The sequence below is a fragment of the Macrotis lagotis genome, chromosome 3, assembly GCF_037893015.1.
Source record: "Macrotis lagotis isolate mMagLag1 chromosome 3, bilby.v1.9.chrom.fasta, whole genome shotgun sequence".
NCBI lineage: Eukaryota > Metazoa > Chordata > Mammalia > Peramelemorphia > Peramelidae > Macrotis > Macrotis lagotis.
In genome coordinates this window covers 22282585-22306401 of record NC_133660.1, presented here as the reverse complement: position 1 = coordinate 22306401, position 23817 = coordinate 22282585, and the positions used below count along the sequence as shown (strand labels likewise).

Sequence of the window (23817 nt, the reverse complement as noted above, 5' to 3'; positions counted from 1 at the left end):
TGTTTATTATCTTCCTTGGTATATTGCCTAGTATATTGCCAGTCTTTACCCTAACACCTCTTCTACTTCTCTGCCAAATTTGTTTGTGCTATTTGAAGTTATAGCTGTCAGTTTACTGAAGACTTCATTTTTTTTCTCTAGTTCTCATTATATGAACTTGTTCAATCATTTTTAGGTATATGTGTAACTCTTCATGACTTTATTTGGGGTTTTGTTGGAAAGATAACTAAAGTGATTTGCCTTGGCCTTCTCCATTTTACAGATGAGGAAACCAAGGCAGACAAAACGTAAGGACACATAGCCAGTAAGTATCTGAGGCTAGATTTAAACTCAGGAAGATGAGTCTGGTCACCCATATGAAGTTAAGCAATCTCATTTTTCTCTTACACCATTTTTCTCAACAATGTCCTGGTTCCCTATCTACAAAATTGTAAGGAGAATGTGTTTAACCTTATAAAGTCCTTTGAAGTCACCAGATGAAAGGAAGCACAAAGTCTTGTAATGTATTATTAATTTTATTGTTGTCATTGTTAATGTGATGCTTCATACACCTATGGATTCTTCCTCTTGAAGTAATGTTTATTTTTATAGACTCTTAGAAGTGGATTGAACCTTAAATACCAAATAGTTCATCTTCTTACTATGTGAAAGGAAACTTTTTTTTATAGATGGTAATCTAATCTTGAATACTGCCAATGATATGGAAATCACAACATTTCCCAACACCTCATTTTGTTTGGTCAGGAGACATTTTGGTCCCTGGAAAATTCTTTGTTCTATAGCAGTTGCTTTGGACTCACTAAAGAGGCTAGCTCTGACTTCCCCTCAGATTTCTAGGTGTAAACCTGAAGGGTTGGGGTGTCTCTCCACTACTGCTATTGACCAGAGCTTCACTATATATTTAACCAATTTCATTTAACAACTCATTTTTGATGTTATAGTTCAGTCATTTCAATAGTCTTTGAGCCTTCTGTACCCTGTTTGGAATTTTCTTGGCAAATATCCTAGAGTGTTATACCATTTCCTTCTCCTTATTTTTTTACAGATGAAGAAACTGAGGCAATCACGAATAAGTGATTTGTCCAGAGTCACATAGCTAGTGTCTGAGGTCAGATTTGGACTCAGGACTTCCTAACTCCAGACCCAGCACTCTATTCATTGTGTTACCTAGCCATCCCATTTCATATCCACAAAGGGGTATTTACTTTGAGGATAGAGAAAGAAGCATAAATATCTCTGCTCCCCACACCTTAGGGGCTCTTTCTCTTCTTTATCAACCTGATTCCTGGGGGGAAATGTGATTAGATATGGCAAACAAAAGAAGTATATGCATTTCTTACCCCCAGCTCACACTGGGGGGGAGCCATTATCTACTAGACCACTTCAGTCTTTGGAGTGAGACTTAGACTTTACATACTTAATACAATTTGTTCATAATATTGACCCAATGGGAGTTGACATTACAAGGCAGCACGGCTGCTGAATGGGTCCCTGTCTTAGCTAATGATGAGTTGGGTCCTCAACATCCCTCCTCCCCTCCTAGCCTCAATGCTTGGCTTACTGGCACTCAGGAAGGACTCTATTTTCAGATTTCTTAGTAGCCCTCTCTTCTGATCTTCTGAAATTCCCAAGGTCAAAGCCATCTCTAGTGTCCTCACTCTAAAGCAATGGGGGGGGGGGGGCTTAGGCCTGTCTCCCTAAGTATTATCTCTCACCTCACAGAGCTAGACAGGACAGAGTAAGAACAAAAGGGACAGGCCTGGATGTTCAATGTCTTGAAAGCACCCCAGCCAATCAGACTTTCCTTCATTATGTGGTTTGCAAACTGGAACCAGTTATAGGCTGTCTGCACTTGCTTGAGTCCACAAAAGAATGTCATCTGGTGAACTCTGCCCATGCTTCTAGGGGGCGAGGCTCCTTGAATGGTCTTATTTTACTGGGTCAATACTTGCCTCCCTATGGGTAACCTCATCTATTGGGCCCTTGTTCTTCAATTCCAAAAATAAGTCCTAGCTCCCTTTTAACATGACAGCCCTGCACATATCTGAAGATGGTAACCATATTTTTCACCATTCTTTACTTCTCCAGGCTAAATATTTCCACTTCTTTCACTCATTCTTCATAATGCTGCTTCTCTGACCAATTTGACTTTTTCTGAATCTCTTCTAGCCTATAAATACAATTTATCAGGTGTGGCCCAACCAGAATAAAGTACAAAGTGCAGAGGGAATATTGTTTCCTTTTATATAATCACTGCACTATTAAATCACTCCCAAGTTCTATTTGTCTTTTTTGTTTTTTAGCAGCTCATAGTCAGCTTGTGATCAATTAATCCTTGACTCTTTTTCCCTGTATCCCCTCACAAATTGCTTTTAAATTAAACCTCCCTCATCCCATACTTAAACAACTATTTATCTTTAATGAACACTCTTGTTAGTTTTGGCATGTCATTATAACCCATCAAGATGTTTTTGAATCCCAGTTCTTTCATATATTCCAAAAGCTATTCCTTTATAGTTTTAAGCAATTTGAAATTCTGATGAGCATGCCTTCATTATTCTTTGTTGCCAAAAGGAAGACTGTGCCACTTATTCATCATGGTGGAAAGATGTCATTTAGCCTGTTTCCTCATATGTAAAATTGGGATAATAATCCATCATGCTTAGTGATTGTGAAAGTATTCTAAAAACTTTAACTGACTATACAAACAAATCATATATAGACACACATATATGATATTCAAGTTATTAATAAAATTTTGAAATTTTGTCATTCATCTCTAGCCTTGTACCAATCTATGTGTATTGGAGTATTCAGGCAGGGCTAGCACCTCTGGTGTGAGGACTTGCCAGTTGCTCATCCACTTTTGGTGTCTACCTGGCACTCAATTCTCACCTGTGGCTCCAAGAATCTTTAGATAAATGGTGACCATATCTATATAAAACCTTCTCAGCTGTAGGAGGTTGAAGGTAACCAAAGGACCTCCCAACATATGAAGACTTCCTCTGATCAAATAAGTAGATAAGAATTTTTGTTCCAGTTGCAGTGAAAATGACTGAGGTGGGCCCTGTAGAGCAGGTCAGACATCAAAGATGGCAGGATCATCCACTGCATCCTGTGCCATTGCCAATCCCCTTGACTTTTGTCTTGTCACTGGACTTCAACATAGGAAGAAAAGAGTAAGACTGATGACTTTGTATAGTTCTGCCTCACTATAATCCAACTGATGCTCAAGTGAAGTGAACCCTCTGTGATGTCATTGGTCCCCTTTGAAAATGAAAGACAAACAACATTATGTGGTCATTAGAGCTTGATGGCACATATGGCTGATATTGTTGGAATGGTTGACCATCTAAAAATCAGTCAGAACTTTGAAATTCACTTAAAACATTTTACAAAGCCCAGAATAGAGTCATTCTAAAAACAAAATAAAAGGAAATGTGATTGTAGGTTTTCAAAGGGAAGGCAACGCCTAATGAACATCCTTTCATCTGGAATGGAAAGCCTAGCTATATGGATGTGGTAATTCATTAGGAGAAGATGCTGTGCAGAGTGCAGTTAATGTTCATATCTGCCAGTCAGTCAATCAATCAATCAACATTTATTGAGGGCAATAATCAACAGGCTCTGTGTTAAGTGGTGAGGATACAAAAGAGGACAAAAGCAAATCCCTCATCTCAAAAAAGCTGACTGTCTAAATGGTGGTCTGATCTTCCTATGGAAAGAGTAGCTCAGAATGAATAAGTCCTAGAGATTACTAATCAGAGCAAGTGGCTTGGTCTGGCTGTGTCTAAAGCATTGTTGGTTCAGGGTCAGGCACAAAGAAAACACTAAATAAATCTTAATTCCCTTCCCTTTTCCTCCATCCCTGCCATGTATAAGTGATGACAAAGAAGTAGCAGAATTCTTGTTGTTTAATTGTATCTGACTCTTTTTGACCCCAGTTGGGGTTTTCTTGATGGGATACTGGAGTAGTTTTCCATTTTCTTCTTCAATTTATTTATTAAAGATGAAGAAACTGAGGCAAATAATTAATTGACTTGCCCAGAGTCACCCAGATAGAAAGTGCCCTAGGGAAAATTTGAACTCAGATCTTCCTGCTTCTCAATCCAGCTCTATTCATTTCACCACCTAAATCATTGAATCAAAGGAGCTTAGAACTGGAAAAGACAATAAAATATCCTCTCTTTCTCTCTTGTTTTACAGATGAGAAAGCTGTGGACCAAAGAGGTTAGTCCAGTAACATGCAGTCCCTGACTAGTTTGTGGTAGAGCCGGTATTATAGCTCACACTTCAGTGTTTTTTCCACTATTCAAGACTTAACATTTGTACATGGATGGGATAGAGTATAGAACTTTAAAGCCAGAAAAGATCTTCAGGTCTAATTCCTTCATTTTTCACATTCCGTGGACATTTTCTATGAAACAACCTGAAATTCTTCAGTAGGGGCTGGAGATATTTGTGCCTACTAGAAATGTGTAGGTTTTATTTATTCAACACTTTCTGATCAATGATAATGATGGTTGTGAAATATGATCTGTGTGTGCATTGGCTCTGAATATGCCATAAAAACAAGGAAAGGGAATATGGTGAAGAGTAACTTATAAGCAACTATTTTCTTTTCCTGTACAATGCACAGTATAAGCTGGTACCCTGATGTTATTAGGCAAATAGTCTTGTTTGGGAATTCATTAAGCCTATTTTCCTCCACCTCCTTGGAATTCAACCAACCCCAAATCTTGCAAAACATACAAAAGAGCTCTCACATCTTGGACTAATTTGTTTTTCAAGTTAGTCTTTTAAGAAATACAATAGTGAAATAACATGGTCTTGTTTTTTACTTTCAGGATACTGGCCAAGACAGCTGAATACTCAGACCAAAGGAAGTTGCCCTGGAGAGAACATTTCTTTGTAGAAAGGACAAAAATATTCAGGCCAGCCTTGCTTTCAAGTTTAACTTCCTTGATGAAATTCACTACGTGGACAAAAGAAAAGAATAAATCAAGTTAGTAAATAATAAAGTGATTTGAAAATATTCATTGACCTCAGTAATGTAAATTTAAAATAAACATAGAAAATAATAACTGGTTGGGGACTGAGCAAAGCTCTTGATATTATTGTTAATGTTCCATGCCCAAATCTTCTCTTCCTCCTTCAGCTTCCTTCTTTCACACAGATTACCTCTATGCTGATGACTCTTTCATATTCAGATCAAAAGAAGACACATAGCCACTGCACACAGGCACACTCAGAGTGGGAAATAGTGATCCAATAAAGAAGTAGACAATTAGAAATACACCAAGAGTGAGAAGCATAACAGAAGCCAAAGAAGGAAACTTTCCAGAAAGAGGCGATTCCCAGCAGCATTAATGGCTACAGAGAGAGATCTAGGAGTGAGTGTAAGACATGAAAAATAGTCAATGGATTTAGCAGTTTAAAAATCTCCCTCTCTAGATCCTCTTCTAGCTATTGTCCTAAATCTCTCCTTCCTTTCTCAACCAAACTCCCTGAAAAAGCTACATACTACATGCTACTAGCTATAACAAGATATACTGTAAACTAATCACTATAAAACCACATACTATATATTAATCACTATTAAAATCTATCTTGAATACTAATTGCTGTTAAAGACACAGCCTATATACTAATCACTATAAAAAGATATAATCTATATACTAATTGCTATAAAAAGATAAGTACTCTATACCAGTTGCTATATATAAAAAGTTATGCAGCATATGCAAATTGTCTCCTTTTCCTCTCTTCTCACTCCTAAACCCTCTGAAATCTAATTTCTAATCTTATAACTCAACTTTCCAATTGACCTTTTTATAGCATTCAATAATGTTGATAACCTTCTCCTTTTGGATATTGTCTTCTCTTGGCATTTTCATGTTATTGCTCTTTTTTTCTTGGTCCTTTTCCTATCTATCATAAAATGTTCTTCAGTTTCCTTTGCTGGCATGTCCTTCAAGTTTTAGCCTAGTTGATGTACCCCAAACCTCTTCTCTAGATCCTTTTCCCTTTGTCCTCTACTCTTTTCTTATTTAATGGATTTATCAGTGCCTATCAGTTTACTTATCATCTTTGTGTTGATGACTCCCATACCTTTATGTCCAGCACAGGTCTCTCTTTGAAGCTTTTAATCTCAGAAAAAGTTCCTTGAATAAAAGGGAAGAGGCAGCATTAATAAGAAAACTAAAACAATCTATAGGAGACAACAGACAATCTTCAATTAATAAATGATCAAAGGATATGAGAAGGCAGTTTTCAAATGAAGAAATTAAAGCAATATATAATCTTATGAAAAAATGCTCCAAATCATTCTTGATTAGAGAAATGCAAATTAAAACAGCTATGAGATACCATTTCACACCTATCAGATTGACTAAGATGGCAAAAAGGGAAAATGATCAATATTAGAGTAGATGTGGGAATATTGGGATATTAATGCATTGTTAGTGGAGTTATGAACTAATTCAATATCCTGAACTAATTCAGTATCCTGAAGAGCAATCTGAAACTATGCCCAAAGAGCAATAAAACGTTGACCCAGAAATACCAATATTAGCTTATGTTCAAAAGAAATCATAAAAATGGGAAAAGTTCTACAAGTTCAAAATATTTATAGCAGCTCTTTCTGTAGTGGCAAAGACTTGGAAATTGAGGGAATTCCCATCAATAAGGAAATAGCTGAACAAGTTAGGGAACATGAATGCTGTGGAGTATTATTGTTCAGACTTTAGAGAAGTATATAAAGAATTTGTTCACATTGACAACAATACTGTGAGTTGATCAACTATGATGGATGCAGCTCCTCTCAGCAATTCAGAGAATCTAGGACAACCCTGGGAAATCTGTTATGGACAATGCCATCAACATCCAGAGAGAAAACAAAATACAGACTCTGAATGGATACTATATTCACTTTTTAAAAACTTCTCATGTTTTTTTTCCTTTCTATTCCATGGTTTTCTTTTTTTCCCCTTTAGTCCTAATTCTTTAAACAGAAAACAACTAATTTGGGAATATGTTAAACACAAAAATACTTGTACAACTTTTAACCAAGTTGAGGGAATGGGGGTGGGAAAAGAAAATGGTAGAAAAATATATAACTTAAAAATATGCAAGTGGATGAATGCTGAAAAACTTCCATAACCTGTAATTAGAAAAATCAAATCAAATATCAATTTAAAAGGAGCTGAAAACCCAGCTGGTGCAAGTCTTTTACCCAATGTTCCCAATATGGAGGAGTTTTACAACTCACAGTTCTGGACAGCAATGGAAAGAAGAGGTATTATGAGAAAAGAAACCTGAAGATCAATGGTTAGGTGAGAAACTGAATAAAACCATAGCTTACAATCAGATAGAGTGTCAGAAAGAGAGGAGGAAAGAAGGTGTCCACAATATAATCATTAAGTATTATATTTGAATATTAAAAGAAATGAATTCAAAAAATTCATTTAAAAATTCTTTGAAATCCTTAATGATCCTTGAACAATGTCAAGAAACACCAGAATGGTCCAAAAGAGAACTTAAAAATTTAAAGGGAAAAAAATGAAAGAATTGGTGGTCTGAAAATGAGTGCTCATACAATCTTTAAAAGAACACAAATAACAGAACAGAGAAAAATGAACACATGTTGAATAATATCTTCAAAGAAGCAGAGACCCTGAAAAAGATTTAGAGATTGAGAAATCCTGAAATGGAAGAAAATTTTGTAGAAGTGGAGCAAAACACAAAATTCTGAAAAAGAATATATGAATTCTATTAAAGCCAAAGCTACTATCCTTGAACACAGGTTATGCAGTAAACTTAATGATCAAAATATCCCAAAAGATATAAAATAAAATACTCAGAAACTCTACTAAAGAAATAATATAAGGAAACTTCCTTTATTTTTTGAATACAGATGGAAAACAATTATTGATCAAATCTTCAGACTAATTGACTGAATCTACAATTCATCACCAGAAAATAAAATATTCTAATCCAAATTCTAGGACATAAAATAGTTAAATTTCTCAATTGCAATATCATACAACAAATTATATAATAATCCAATGAAAGACATGCATATATGAATGAGAAGACCATCAAATAGTCCAGAATTATTCCACAGACAAAGGAAATTGTGACAAGAAGAAAATAAAATATGACAAAAAGCAAAGAAACTCAAGATACAATTCAGTATGACACATCTTGTAAGCCTAAGTCTAGTCACAACCCCAAAATATAGACTTTCAACAAAAGAGAGGTATTTGAAGTATTCCTGTCAAAAACAGAGATGATGATCAGATTACTTAATTTACTCCAAACCAAACACAAACATAGATAAATTAGTTCAATTTTTATTTAAAAAATAAATAAAGAAACCAGTCATTTCATATTTATAAACTGTTGCTTAAAAATGGATCTATGGGATAAAATAAAGTACAAAGATGGATCATTAAGGGACCAAAACCTAAGAAATTAAATAATTAAGGAAAACAAATTAGGAGAAAGGAAGGAGAAGTGGTTGAAGTAATAATCTTTTAACTAAATCCCAAGAAGGAATAACAGAAGGGAGAGTTATACAAACAAGGAAATGGGGGGTAAGTAACAACTGGGGTCAGTAATGCAACATGAGAGGGAACATAACACCAAAGACTGGATAACATAGCCTGGAGATCAGAGACTGGACATTGTTAGGATTAGCTTTGATAAACTGGGGCACAGAGAGATCCCCCTTCATGTTACTTTCCCCCTGACATTGCTTTATTTATGAACTGATATTTCTAAGCCTAAAACACAACAGAAAGTAGAGAAGATAGAGGGAGATCTACAAAGGAATAACATAGAAATAACATATAAGGAAGTTTAAATTTGCTACTTTAAAAACTTAACCCTTATTACACAAATTAAGAAGAAATGAATAAACACATGAATAAGAAATCATATAGCACATGAATCAGAATATAAAATTCAGAAGAGACTGGAAGGGAAAAGAAATTAGGTCAAAGCAAAGGAAAACTTTGAAAAGGGTGTGGCAAAAGACTGTTACTTAAAATAAGAGGTTTGTGGAGAGGAAAAATTTTAAGCTATTTGGTTGACTTGATGGGGGAAAAGAAAGATAAAGGGAAGGGAGAGAAATAGGGAATAAAAAGAAATTAACAAAATAAATTCAGAAATTTTAGGACAATTAGGTAAATAAGAATGAGAGGTTAAGGTTGAGGGACAAATCCTTAGAAGATATTATTTGAATAGCCTAGTATCAAAGTGTAAGCCCAGCTAATTTCAGGGACAAAGTACTGACTTAAAAGAGAAAAGAGATCAAAAATGCAAAATAAAAAATAGAACAAAAACCACAAATCTAACAATTATAACTTTAACTTTAATAGGTTAAATTATCCACAACAAATAAAAGAATGTCAGAATTGGGAAGAAAAAAATCTAATAGTATGCTGTATACAAGAAATATTCTCCCTATCCCACCTAGGCTTTTAGAGAATGAAGAGATTTTTACTATGGGGGTTATATTTACCACACATCAGGTAACTTAAAAAAACATGAAAAAACAATAGGAATTCAGTTAAAATTATGCTATCAGTCAAAATGGACATAAATATTGGGTTTAATCAAGAGAAAAACATAAAATACAAGTATAGAAAAAACATTTTCAATATGTCAAATGTGTACATTTAAAAATAAAAGCATTATTTATAACAAGGAAACACTACAAGCTTTATCAATAAATACAGAAGTCAAACAGGATGCCTCTTTTTCTGCTACTATTTAGCACAGTTCTGGAAATGCTGGCAATGATAAGACATAAGGATAGTAAAATTATGAAATGGTAGAGAAGGAAAAAAATGCCCATTTACTAAGGATATGGCAGTTCATTTATAATACCTCTAGGGGTGGCTAGGTGGCACAGTGGATAGAGCACTCTGGAGTCAGGAGTACCTGAGTTCAAATCCAGCCTCAGACACTTAATAATTACCTAGTTGTGTGGCCTTGGGCAAGGCACTTAATCCCATTGCCTTGCAAAAACCTATAATACCTCTAAAAAAACCCAGAAAAGACAATAACTTTTACAAAGAACATGACACAAAATCCAGAAAATCATCAACATTTCTATATAGTGATGACAAAACCCAAGAGGAAATAATAGGAAAATTCCATTAAAAATAATCACAAAAGCATAAAATATATGGAAGCAATCTGTGCAGACACACTCAAGACAAATACTATTACACAATATTCTTTAAAGAACTATAGAATGGCAGGAAACATGGTCATTTTTGCTTCTGATTGGGCCACACCACTATAATAAAAATGGAATCATTTAAATCAACTTAGAGATATGATGGTATACTAATTAAATGACCAATAGTATAGTCATTTGGAGAAGCCAAAGGTCTAGAATCCTCTGAGAAATAATGAAAATAGGAATGAAGGTAGGAAAAGGGGGTAGGACTAGCGCTACCAGACTTCAAGTTATGTTACAATGCATCCATTGGATTACTTAAACAAAAATAGAAGGATAAATCTGTGGGAAAGATGAAGATTCAGAAGCAAAGGACCTTAAAAATAAAATCCTGAGAATATATTATTTGAAGAACTCACTATTTGACAATAACTGCTAAGGGAATAAAGAAATTAGCTGAGCAAAAATTATCTTCAACCATTGTTTTAGATCATATAGTAGAATAAGCTCAAAATGATATATGAGTTGATTGTAAGAGAAAGAAAAACAGGATGGGGGGAGAGAGAGAGAGAGAGAGAGAGAGAGAGAGAGAGAGAGAGAGAGAGAGAGAGAGAGAACAGAGAAAGACAGAGAGACCATGGAAGAAGGGAAAGAGGGAAGAGAAGGGAAGAGAAGGAAATGAAAGGGAAGCAAAATAAATTGGGCAAAGTACCTTTCACAGTTAGCAAGGAGGGGGGATAGAAATGATCACAAAAGATAAAACTTTATTTAGATTGAATGAAACTGAAAAGCTCTTGTACTAACAAAATTAATAAAACTAGAATTAAGAAGGGAAAGTAACAATTGGGAAAAAAATCTTTGAATCAAGTATCTTTCATGAATTCTGGTATTTAAGATATTTGAAATTTTAAACTGATTAATGACCATGAATCATTTTCCAATGTATCAATCCAAAGTAGTTCATGAATCAAGAAGAATATTAATGACATTCAAAAATTGCTACTAACTCCTAATAGTAAGAAAAGCACAAATCACAAAAGTTCTAGACTTTCAGTAAATTGGCAAATATGAAAAGTATGTAGAAAACCAGTGTTGGAGAGGAAAAACAGGGATACAAACACATTGCTTGATGGGAATTGAACCAGTTTGTTTTTGTAAAGCAATTTGGAATTATTTTTAAAATAAATAAACTAAAACAATGACTCACATGTCCAAATCCTTTGACCCAGATATCTCACCCCTTGTTATATACTCTAAGGTCAAAATAGAAAGAAAAGACCTATAGAGAGAGACATATTTGTAATAACATTTTGGCATAATTATGGAAAGTGTAGATGCCCTTCAGTTGGAGAAATAGATAAACTGTAATTCAGCAATGTAATAAGATTTTACTGTAGTTTAAGAAATAGATGTGAAGAATTCAGAGAAACATGGAAAACTCATATGAACTGACACAGTCAAGTTAGTAGAATGAAGAAAATTGATACATGGTGAAGCAAAAGAACTGTGAAGGGCAAAATGACTATGATATAAATGAGGGGGAAAAACAGGAAAACAAAAGGGTAACTGGAAAAATAATAATGGCAAACCTGAATCCCAAAGAAAGTTTGAGAAAATCCACATGACTTTTTTCATTGCAGGTTTGAAGGATTATGAGTATAGAATATTATATATATTCTCAGACATTGATGTGTTGGTTTTGTGGAACTGTTTTTTCCTTTATTTTTCAGCCTTTTTAAAGGGAAGAAAGAGGATTATGTTCAGAAATAAGATGCTGAAACAATAAATATATTAATATAAATGATCTGGATATATTTTGTTGCCTTAAGGAAAATAATTTTAGTGATGTATTGGGGCTTATGACCTAAATTTCAGGGGCTGATGGTGAATGAACAGTGAAAAGGTGAAAGTAAGAATGCATAGCTATTTTGTCTAATAATTAGAAAGTAAAAGTAAAGAGATATAGATAAAAACATTAAAGAACTGACAGGAATAAGTAATGGGTTTTGCTTTGTTTTGTTTTAAAGATGAGGGAGAAGTGGTTATGTTTGTAGACAACAAGGAAGAAGCCAAAAGATTCATTGAAATTGAGAGAAGAGAAGAAATGAATAGAGATGGTAGAATTCAGATGGGAAGGGGAGGAATGGAATAAAAGGTCCAAGAAGAGAAAACAAACTGCGAAAAGAATAGTTACCTCTCCCTCAATGACTGGAGCAAAGAATGAGAGGAGGAATAATGAAATAGAGGAAATTTCAAGTATGGAGTAGAAGAGATAAGGGAGGTCATGACAGATAGGCTCAGGATCAAAGGTTTTTTTCATTGTAAGATGTCTGTTTAGTGATGGGACATATGGTGCTGGTAGGGTCTTAAAAAAGGTTGAAACAGCTATTGGGGAAAACAAAATGAAAGGATTAATGTGTGTCATTAAATGATCAGTTGAAATTACGTAACACTATTGCAGTGGACCAAGACCAGGACATTGTCACATGGCCTCCTCAAGAAATATTCAAATCACTAGGAAGAGTAGAATTAGTGAAGGCAGTTTGATGAAGACTAGCAAGGTGTAAGATGATGAAAGGAAAGAGGGTAAAGATTCAAGGCTAATGAATAGATAAATTGTACAATTAAGACTTAAGGGGGCAGCTAGGTGGTATAGTGGATAAAGCACCAGCCTTGGAGTCAGGAGTATCTGGGTTCAAATCTACTCTCAGACACTTAATAATTACCTGGCTGTGTGGCCTTGGGCAAGCCACTTAACCCCATTTGCTTTGCAAAAACCTAAAGAACAAAACAAACAAACAAATACTTAAGGAAGAAAAGTGAGACCAGAGTAGGGGTGATGGATGGATGGATGGATGGGAAGGGCAAAAATAGTGGAAGGCATGCCTACCATGTACAAGGCCTAAGAAATCCTTTACATTGAATCTATTAATTAGCCTGGTCTTCAATGAAAGGAGGTATAATCCTTTTTCTAATACTCCTTGGATCATTTCATACTGTCCCTGGTACCCTGATGAAAGATTTTCTTTAAACTTAGGTTTTGTTTTATGTCTAGGGTCTCCTCAAAGAAGAAAGTAGAAAAAATACCCAGTGCACCATATGAAACAGGTATGGGGAAGGTATTTTTTTCCTACCCACAAAAGTAATATAAAACATAGAACAGTCACAGGCATTCATTTTACAGAAATAAACTTGAATAAGCGGCAATATTGATTCTTAAACTCATATAAACCTGAGGTATTTCCTGGCACTGCTGAAAAGGCACTTTGTATCTTGCCTTGGTTTTGCATTCTTCACCTCAGGGTAGGTGTTTTTGGGAATCCAAGTCCAAGGTTTGGGCTCATCTTTGCTGCTGATCATGTGCTCCAGGAGCACTGGAATAGTTTCCAGGAACTCTTCCCTTTCTTGCCAGTCACCTCTTACCAAAAGAGTAAGACCACCAAACCTCTCAAACTCAAAAAAGTGTCTCTCAAGCCTGGATCATACTAATTCATTCATTCATCAAAAGCTACCACAGAGAAAGCAACCAAAGATCCAGGATCAGGCATACCACCAACCTGCTTGGGTACACCAGCAAACTTCCAACTCCCTAATAGGTAGAGTTAAGTGATGGTGAAGGGTCCAGTCATCCCTATCAATTGCTTACCAACTGCCCCTTATGGGACAGGCAAGCCAACCTACCTGAAATAGTAAGCTACCCTAAGGAAGAGTCAGGAGGAGTCTTGTGCTAATCAGATCGATCTACAACCCTGATCACCAGCCCCTCCTCAAACAACATTGTAGACAGCATAAGCCCCTTAAGTCGGGTCTACATATATTTACATATAGATACTTGTGTGTGTGTGTATAAACACATTAATACACACATATATATGTATATACATTCTCTTTCTAGACATTTAGAGCCTTATACATATGAATTTATAGTATTTTATTTTTAGTTATATATGATAATAGTTTTCAATATTCATTTTTGATAAGATTTTGAGATCCAAATTATTTTTCCTCCTTCCCTTACTCCCCTCCCCAAGATGGCAAACAATCAGATATAGATTATATTTGTATAATCATGTTGGACCCATTTCCACTTTAGTTATATTGTAAAAGAAAAAAACAGAACAAATGGGAAAATCATGGGAAAAAACAACAAAAAAGTGAAAATAGTATGCTTTGTTCTAGATTCAGATTCCATAACTCTTGTTCTGAATGTGGATGGCATTTTCTATCATGAGTCTTTTAGAATTGTCTTGGATCATTGGATAATTAAGAAGAGCTAAATCTATTATAGTTGATCATTTCACAATGTTGCTCTGACTATATACCATGTTCTCCTGCTTCTGCTCACTTCACTCAGCATCAGTTCATGTAAGTCTTTCCAGGTTTTTCTGAAATCTTCCTGCTTATCATTTCTTATAGCACTATAGTATTCCATCACAAGCATTTATCACATCTTGCTCAATTCTTCTCCAAATGATAAATATTCCATCAATTTTTGATTCTTTACCACCACAAAAAGAGTTGTTATAAATATTTTTGTACGTGTAAGCCTTTTACCCTTTTTTATGCTCTCTTTGGGATACAGAACTGGAAGTGGTATTGCTGGATCAAAGGATTTGCACAATTTGATAGCCCTTTGGGCATATGAACCTAATAAGCTTTGGGAATAGCAGTATCCCCTAGATCACTGACCACACTTCTAGCCAGAATCTGAGGAAACAGCTTCTATGAAGAAAGGAATCACATTCTTTACCACCATCATCACCAATTGGTTCAGACCTGCAGGTAAGCCCGAGAACCCCAGGAGTGGCATTATCTTTCAGATCATGGGTTCTGCTTCTAGCCACCTTTCTGACAAGAAACAATCTGTATGAAGATGCAGCCTGGTAACTGCTTCTGGGGAGAAGACTGTTCAAGTTCCTGAAGACCAAAAAAAGGAAGGTTTTTCCAAGAGACTTCTTGGCAGGGCAGCTAGGTTATGCACTGGATAGAGCACCAGCCCTGGAGTCAGGAGTACCTGAGTTCAAATTTGCCCTCAGATGCTTAATAATTGCCTAGCTGTGTGACCTTGGGCAAGTCACTTAAGCCTTAAATAAATAAAAAATTTTAAAATACCTAAAACAAAAGAAACTCCTTTGCTCTGTGAAATAGTGCATTAGAAACTGAGTCATTTCTATCAGTAGGAAAGATATTAAAGGAAATACTTTAACATCTACTTTGCTGATTCCACTTTAAGGGCCACAGGACTTTTCCATCTCATTTGCAGTTGAAACATTCTGCATATGTGGTTTCCTCCATTGGAATGTGAGCAAGGACAGTCTTACTTTTCAATGTATATCACCAGGGTTTTGTCCAATATTTTATAGATAGTAATGATATAAATAAAATTTAATTCATTCATTTGTTTGTTCATATGGTGGTCAAGGTAGGGGATAGGGTAAGCAGCACTTCCCCATCTCTCATGGAAAGAAGCCTGAAAACAGCCTGGGCATGAGTAACAACTAGGAAGAGAAGTTTTACAAAAGCTTCAGGGTGCAGTGAGGCAGCACAGTAGATAAATCACCAGCCCTGGAGTCAAGAGAACCTGAGTTCAAATCCAGCCTCAGACACTTAATAATTGCCTAGCTGTGTGACCTTGGGAAAATCACTTAATCCCATAGCCTTGAAAAAAAATAAAACTACTTCAGGTAGTAATATCTTTTTCAGATCTACTGAGTTATCTGTTCTTCCTGCACTAATAGCGTTGTCCACTCAAAGTTCAAACCCTTTGACATCAAGTCACACAAAACCAGAAACATTTAGGGGCTTATCATTCTCCAAATAGCTAAGGATAGAGCTTGTTATTGAGTCATTTTTAAACCCTTTTGGCAGAGATACTGGAGTGGTTTGCCATTTCCTTCTCCATCCAACTAATAAATGAGGAAACTGAGGCAAACAAGGTGATGCAACTTGTCCAGTGTCACACAACTGGTAAATGTCTAAGGCTGCATTGTGACTCAGGTCCTTATAATCCCAGGATTGATGCCTCTATCTTTTTATTTTGTAGACATTTTGTGTATACTCTTAAGGCCATAAGTTGATCCCTTGGTATAATATAAACTCATTGAATTTAGTGATTGCCTCATTTGTGATCTTTTACTGTATGAAGACTAGCAGTGTCAGAAACAAAGTAGGTATTTAATAAGTAAACAGGGACTTTTACCAATCAGAAAATTATTAATTAAATCATTCTATTTAGTCACAGTAGCTTTTTTTTAGGTTTTTGCAAGGCAAATGGGGTTAAGTGGCTTGCCCAAGGCCACACAGCTAGGTAATTATTAAGTGTCTGAGACGGGATTTGAACCCAGGTACTCCTCACTCCAAAGCCGGTGCTTTATCCACTACACCACCTAGCTGCCCCAGTCATAGTAGTTTTAAAAAAAGGATATGAAATCAAACTTACTGCCAAATTTTGTTTTCCCTTACCACTTTATTCAATCTTATTTCCTCCCTTCTCTCCATCCCCCAACCCCTGGCAGTCCCTGCCATTGAAATATATTTCAAAACATTGCCCAACACAGAATAATAACCACATTCCTTTATGAATCTGGAATAAATCCTCTTGGAAATGATCAGCTTTCTTCCCACCTGTCCATATGGACTGAATGTTCCAGCTGACATTGTAATAATTCATAATCGAGATGCCAAAGGAAGTTTATATCCTGTGCTGAATTGAGTTCCTGTGTTTAAGGAAAACAGAAAGAGATGGACACTTTCTTTCACCTATTCAGAACTCTCATCTCAACTCTTGCATAATTGGATTCTTTATTAAATTAATTCAGAGAATGTTCAACATTTTCCTGAATTTGAATTTTGCTGAAACCACATTCTGTATTATTTTTTCTGTCACTTGATATTCACAAAGGGAATTGAATAGCTAGTCACTTTTAATTGACTGTGGCATACATATCTTCTGTTTTTTGTCAGTATCTTGGCATCCCTCCTCTCCCAGGACAAATGGAGTGGCCAATCTTCCCCAAGAACAAAGCTAGGGGAGATGGAAAGAACTTCTCCAGATGAAAAGCAGGATTGAAAGCAATCCTAGATGAAAGACTGTGGTAACTGAGGGAAATATGCAGTGATGTCATAATAGTTCTTTCTCCTAAGCAGTAGGGTTAGGAAATGCCAGCATAAACAAGCCTACTGGTACACCCATGCCCTGAGCTAGTAAGTTCACAATGTTCTTTGCATACTTTCAGATAGGTCATCTTACTTGACCGTTACTCTTTTTGAGAGTCAGTGACTTCTAGATTGTCTCTGTGTTGACAATCTTCAAATTTAAATTGTAAAATGAATGTAGTAATGGAAGCTAGGTGATACTGTGGATAGAGCCCTGGTCCTGCAGTGAGGAGGACTTGAGTTCAAATCCTGCCTCAAGAGACTTACTAGCTGTGTGACCCTGGACAAACTGCCCAACTTTGATTGCCTCCAAAAATAAATAAATAAAATGGATGTGGCAAATGTTAGCAAACCTTAAATTACTATGAACATGTTTATCATCATCATCACCATCATTATTCTGGGTCGCCTCAAGGACCATGTCTTAGTGCTAGTGAACAACTACAATAATGGTTCTAATGACAACACCAAATAAAAGTTTGAAGGGACCCTGGGGAAGGGTAAAGGGTCATAGATGGAGAGCATCTATGCTGTAGTGGTCTGCTTATAAACTGAGAACACTTAGAGAAAGGCCCTCAGTACATGAGAAGAGTATTGAAAAATATGGATTATTGGTGGGGATGGTGGTGGTGGTGGTGGTGGTGGTAGTCCTTCAATCCTCAAAGAGGACCAATGACTTTGGGAGGATATCTTGGCTTGCAAGTGAATTGGATTTGAGTGAGGCACGGCTATGCAGTCACCAGTCTCATTCTCTCCTACAGAGTTATTAGGGTCCAGTGACTCACTCTGAGTCATCAAAACCAAAGAATATGAATGAATAAATCACAAAGGACTGTATTTTTTCTCTTGTGACCAGGTTTTTGTATGTACTCAGGTGACCCAAAAGGGAGGCTATTTAAGAAATGGCAGGAATCTGCTTCTGGGAGAAGTCATTCTACAATTCCTCTACCCCAGGGTGGAATCAGCCTTTCCCATTGAATGTGTAGCCAGAACATGATTTGTCTTTAAATCTGTCAGCCTGGGTCAGTCTTTCTCTCTTTCCTGTAGTACTGGTGGGAGGTATGAGGATTGGGGTGTGGTGAAGTTTTTAATCATCTAAGAATTAAGCTAGGGGGAGGAAAGAGTCACCCTACCTCCTCTACTTTTATTCTGAATTTAAGAAATGAGACCAAGCTTTTCCATAACATAGTAGAATAGAAAAAATATATTGCACATGAAACTGCAAATCTATTATATACAACTTATAAACATATAATAAAAATATAATAAAAGTTATGTTACATTCTTTTTTTTCTTCCCTCCCCCAAAGTAGCTACCAATTGCCACAAATGTGTGTTTGTAAGTATATAAAAATCATTCTATATAGGTTTCTGTTTATCACTTCTTTCTCTAGATGCAAATATTCTTCCTTCATACATCCTTTGTAGTCAGTTTAGATATTTATAATAGTCAAAATGACTTAATCACTCCAGGTTGATTTTAAAGCAGCATTGTTGTTACTGTATATACCATTTTCTTGGTTCTGCTCATTTTGCTCTTCATTATTTTATGCAAGCCTCTCCATGTTATTTTTAAGATCATCCAGCTCATCATTTCTTACAGCATAGTCATATCCCATCACAATGCTGGAATGCCATAGAGCCTTGGTGAAATGGGAAAGACCTGACTCTAAAAGACCAAGGTCTTCCATTGAATACCAACTATTCTGATCTTACAGTATCAGGTCACTGGGCTCATATACACAGGTCCCTTTAGATCCTGTGACCCTGTGAATTCAACTTGGGATTTCCATCTTTTCTTATTTGCTCTTTTTAGTCCTAGATACAGGAGATAGGGCCCTTGAATCCAAGAACTCAAACCACTGTGATCCAGGTAGCAAGGTTCCAGATTGCATGTTCAGTTTGGAAGCCTGAAAAGTCAACTTCTTGAGACATACATAAACCCAAGGCAGTTTTTGACTTAAAACTTGATGGGAGTATTGCTGTAGAGGAATGGAATGAAATTGTGAACCCCTCCCTTACTTTAAGACTGAGTACTATACAGCCCTGTTTGTGGTGGCAAAGAATTGGAAATTAGGTGAATGCCCTTCAATTGGGGAATGGCTTAACAAACTGTGTGTGTATGTGATGGAACACTATTGTTCCATTAGAACCCAGGAGGGACGGGAACTCAGGGAAGCCTGGAGGGACTTGAATGAACTGATGCAGAGCGAGATGAGCAGAACCAGAAGAACACTGTACACCCTGAAAGCAATATGGGGGCGATGATCAACCTTAATGGACTTGCTAATACCAACAGAGAAACAATCAGGCACGATTTGGGGGTTTCTGTGATGGAGAATACCATCTGTACCCAGAGAAAGAATTGTGGAGTTTGAACAAAGACCAAAGACTATTACCTTTAATTTAAAAAACAAAACATTATCTTATTATGTAATTTTGCTCTTATACTTTATTTTTCTTCCTTAAGGATATGATTTCTCTCTCATCACATTCGACTTAGATCAATGTCTACCATGGAAACAATGCAAAGACTAACAGAATGCCTTCTGTGGGGGGTGGGGGAGGGAAGCAAGATTAGGGGGAAAATTGTAAAATTCAAAATAAAATCTTTCTTTAAAAAAGAAAACCATGGTGATGTAAGAAACAGGAAACATTGATAACGACTTACTTTATAAAAACAAAGACTGATACTATAAAGTGGGGAGGAGAGAGAGAGTTATGCCTCCCAGGTGTGGCGTTTGCAATATTTGTTTTTTTCTTGCAAAAGCTCATCTGAGGGGCAGCTAGGTGGTGCAATGGATAGGGCACCAGCCCTGAAGTCAGGAGGACCTGAGTTCAAATGTGACCTCAGACACTTAATAATTACCTAGCTGTGTGGCCTTGGGCAAGCCACTTTAACCCCATTGCCTTGCAAAAAACCTAAAAAAAAAAAAGCTCATCTGAATGACAGATGGAATTGGGTTGGTTGGGAAGCCCTTAAAATTGGTGAAATATTATTTGTGGTGACCTGAGCCATGGGAAGAGAGAGATTCCCAAATCTCCTTAGGAGTATGGGAGAACCTCAGAGGAGGGATTAAAAACAACTGAATCGGCCTTTGGGGATTATTCTAGCCCCTACGGAATAATCATTGTTTGGTTATATAAGTAATACATACTCTCCATGTTAAACACCAAGAAGATAACAGATGTTATCTGGTATCTCAGACTTCGAAATGAATGAAAGTGAGTATGTGAGCCCACCCACCCCCAAGAAGGAACCCAGTTTTCATAATTGATGACCATATCCCCTTTGTTTAGCTTCTGTATCTGAGGGCCTTTCATTGAACCAGGAACCAGGCTCTGCCATTTTCCCTGCTATGACATTTCTCATCTGTCCTCATCTCTCTACTCTTGAAGCCAATATCTTAATTCAGGCCCCCATTTTCCTTACCTGGACTACTGAAAGGAAACAAGTGTCCTTGATCCTCCCTAGTACTTCCTCTCTGCAATATAGTCTTCTTACTTAAGCTACTAAAATAATCCTACAAAAGCCTGTCAATGGCAATCAAGACCAAGCCCTTCTATGTAAATCCTTGCTATTGTTCCCTGTCTTCTCTAGAGTATTGCTCCTACAATAATTTCTTTCATTTTTACCTTTCCTCATCTGTTACCTCTTTCCTGCTGCATAAAAACACAGCCAGGTTTCCCTCATCCTTAAAAACTCCTCACTTGTCATGCTAGCATCCTATATCCCTTCTCCCAATTCATAGTCAAACTCCTAGAAAACAAATCCTGCAAAAGAAAATTGAAAAACCAACCAAATAAACAAACAAACCCTGTCTTTTACCAGTTTTCAACTTTACTCACTTCTCAAGCCTTTGAGATCTACCTTCTAGTTTCATCATTCAACCAAAAAACAGCTCTCTCTCCAAAGTTATCAATGTCTCTTAATTGCCCAATCTGATGACATGTCTCTCAATCCTTAGCTTTCTTGAACTTTCTGCCCTATCAATACTGTTGACCTCTCTCTCCTCTTAACACTCTCCTTTCTAGGTTTTCATGACTTGACTCTTTCCCTGTACTCCTTCCATCTCTCTAAAGTCTTCTCCTCAGTCTCATGTGTTGGATCACCATATCTATATTCCACCACTTAACAGTGGTGTGTGCTGATTAATGTTTTATAACTGAATTTCCAGAAAAGAAATGTACATACTTTTAAGTTTAAGTTTTTGATAATAACATTTTCAATTAACAATTCAATGTTTTCAATATTAACATTACTTTTTTAAGTCTAAAAAAAAATCAACAAAACAATAACTCAAGTCCAGACTTATAGCAATAGGGGATTTCCATGGTGTAAATGTTCACAAATGAAAATTTAACAATAGACACTCCAGAGTTAGTTGAGTTGACTCCCTAGGACTTTGACTCCCTTCTTTCTCCATACTCTTTCACTTCTCCCTTTACCCTCCCACTTGGTACCTTTTCAGTTTTCATGAGTTTAAGTATCATTTCTATTAGACTATTCTCAGATGTACCAGTCCAGTCCCAGTTTCTCTCCTGGACTCTTGTCTTCCACCACCACTTGTATACAGGACGTCTCAACTCCTATAGCTTGTAGTCATTTCCAATGGGACATGTCTAAAACAGAACTCATCACCTCTTCCCCCAGAACCCTCCCCTCTTCTGAATTTCCTCATACCAGCATCACATCTGCAAGTCACCTCTTCCTCATTCTACTTTACCCTCTTCCCCATAACTAATTTATTATCTTGTCATTCCTATCTCTCCAACATTTCTCACATCTTCCCCTTTTCTCTATTTTCCCAGACACTGCCTCATTTGGGCACTCATCACCTCTTCAATGACCTCCTAGTTAGTCACCCTACCTCAAGTGTCTTTTCCTTCTCCAATCCATTCTACATAATTGTCAAAGTGGTTTTCCTAAACTATGTCACTTTACTATTCAGTAAATGCTTCATTTTACCTCTAGAATCAACTATAAACTCATCTGTTTGGTATTTAAAGTCCCTCCCAACCTGGTTCCAATTTGCATCTCCAGGCATTATACACTAGTTCTCCAGCCAAACTCTCCTTCCTATTCCTTAGAAAGAACACTTCATCTTCCATCTCTGAGCCACTGAAAGCCTCTCTCCCATCCCTAGAACTCATTCTCTACGCATTTCTACCTATTATAACCTTCAGTTTTCTTAAAAAGACTTCATCTTCTATAGGAGGCATTTCTTTTTTTTTTAGGTTTTTTTTTTGTAAGGCAATGGGGTTAAGTGGCTTGCCCAAGGCCACACAGCTAGGTAATGATTAAGTGTCTGAGGCTGGATTTGAACTCAGGTACTCCTGACTCCAAGGCCGGTGCTCTATCCACTACACCACCTAGCCGCCCAGGAGGCATTTCTTGATGCCACTAAGTTGTTAGTCTCCTCCCTCCCCATATTATTTTGTATTTATGTATTTGTTTCATATTTATTCTGCATAAATTTATGTAAGGTAGGGGAAAGTGTTAGAGTAGGGCAGGGATTGGCCACTAAGCTTTGGGTTTTCCATTACAACATTTGAAAACAGGTTTATTAATGTCAAAGTGAAAGATGCAGAGCAGGTCACGCTGGTTCTCACTGGCCAGTCCCCATTACATTTCTATGCATGCATGTTTGTCTCCCAAGGAAGAAAATAAGCTCCTTGAAGGCAAGGGCCCATTATGTTTTGTCTTTGTAATTCCATCCTCTAGTAATAGTGCTCTGAACATATCAAATGCTTACTTAGGTGTGATGCAAGTGATGATTGGTTTTAGAATAAAATATAGACTTGTTCAGCATGGTATCTAAGGCCCCCTAAATGTGATCCTGACTTACCTTTCAAGTCTTATTTCACATTATTTCCTTTCTCATGCATAATCTATTGAAAATGAACTTCTAAATATTCTCTTCTGTTTTCTCCATTCATGCTCTTTGTTGATCTCCTGCCTGGATTACTTCTTCCTCATCTCAGCATCTGAGAATCTGCAGTTTCCTTTTAAGCTTAATTATTTTATTAAATAAATATTATATCCCAGATATTATTCTAAATTCTGTATAAATAATATGCCTTTGTTCCTTACAAGAATCCTGGGAGGTAAATGTTGTTATTTCCATTTTATAGTTGAGGTAAATAAAGCTTCAATGACTTGCCCAGTGTCATACAGCCAGTATCTGAGGATGCTTTTAAGAGATGAAGAAACTGACCAGGATGTAAGACCTTACCCAAAGGACTAGGTTCATTTCTCAGTTTGTATTTACTTTTCCTCTTCTAAATATTTTACCTCACTCCAGCAAGGGCAATCCTTAGCCATTGTCCCTATCACTATAGCAAACGAGCAGAGGTCATTGTGACTTCAGTCCTGGGATTTAGATTCTCTCAATGAGGCTGATTCCAGTGGGGAGTCCTCTGATTTCTCATCCTCCTCTCCCTTGATTTCCTCATCCAGGGTAATACCTC

The 23817-nt window shown here is 36.5% G+C and overlaps 1 long non-coding RNA gene across 1 annotated transcript; it reads right to left on the bottom strand.

The window, feature by feature from the left end:
• Positions 1–4803: 4803 nt before the first annotated feature.
• LOC141516004 (uncharacterized) lies at positions 4804–23612 on the bottom strand. The gene is made up of 3 exons (XR_012476581.1): positions 23196–23612; positions 6112–6164; positions 4804–4975 (listed from the first exon to the last, which is right to left on the bottom strand). It is a non-coding gene; the product is annotated as an uncharacterized LOC141516004 (long non-coding RNA).
• Between the last annotated feature and the right edge of the window lie 205 nt (positions 23613–23817).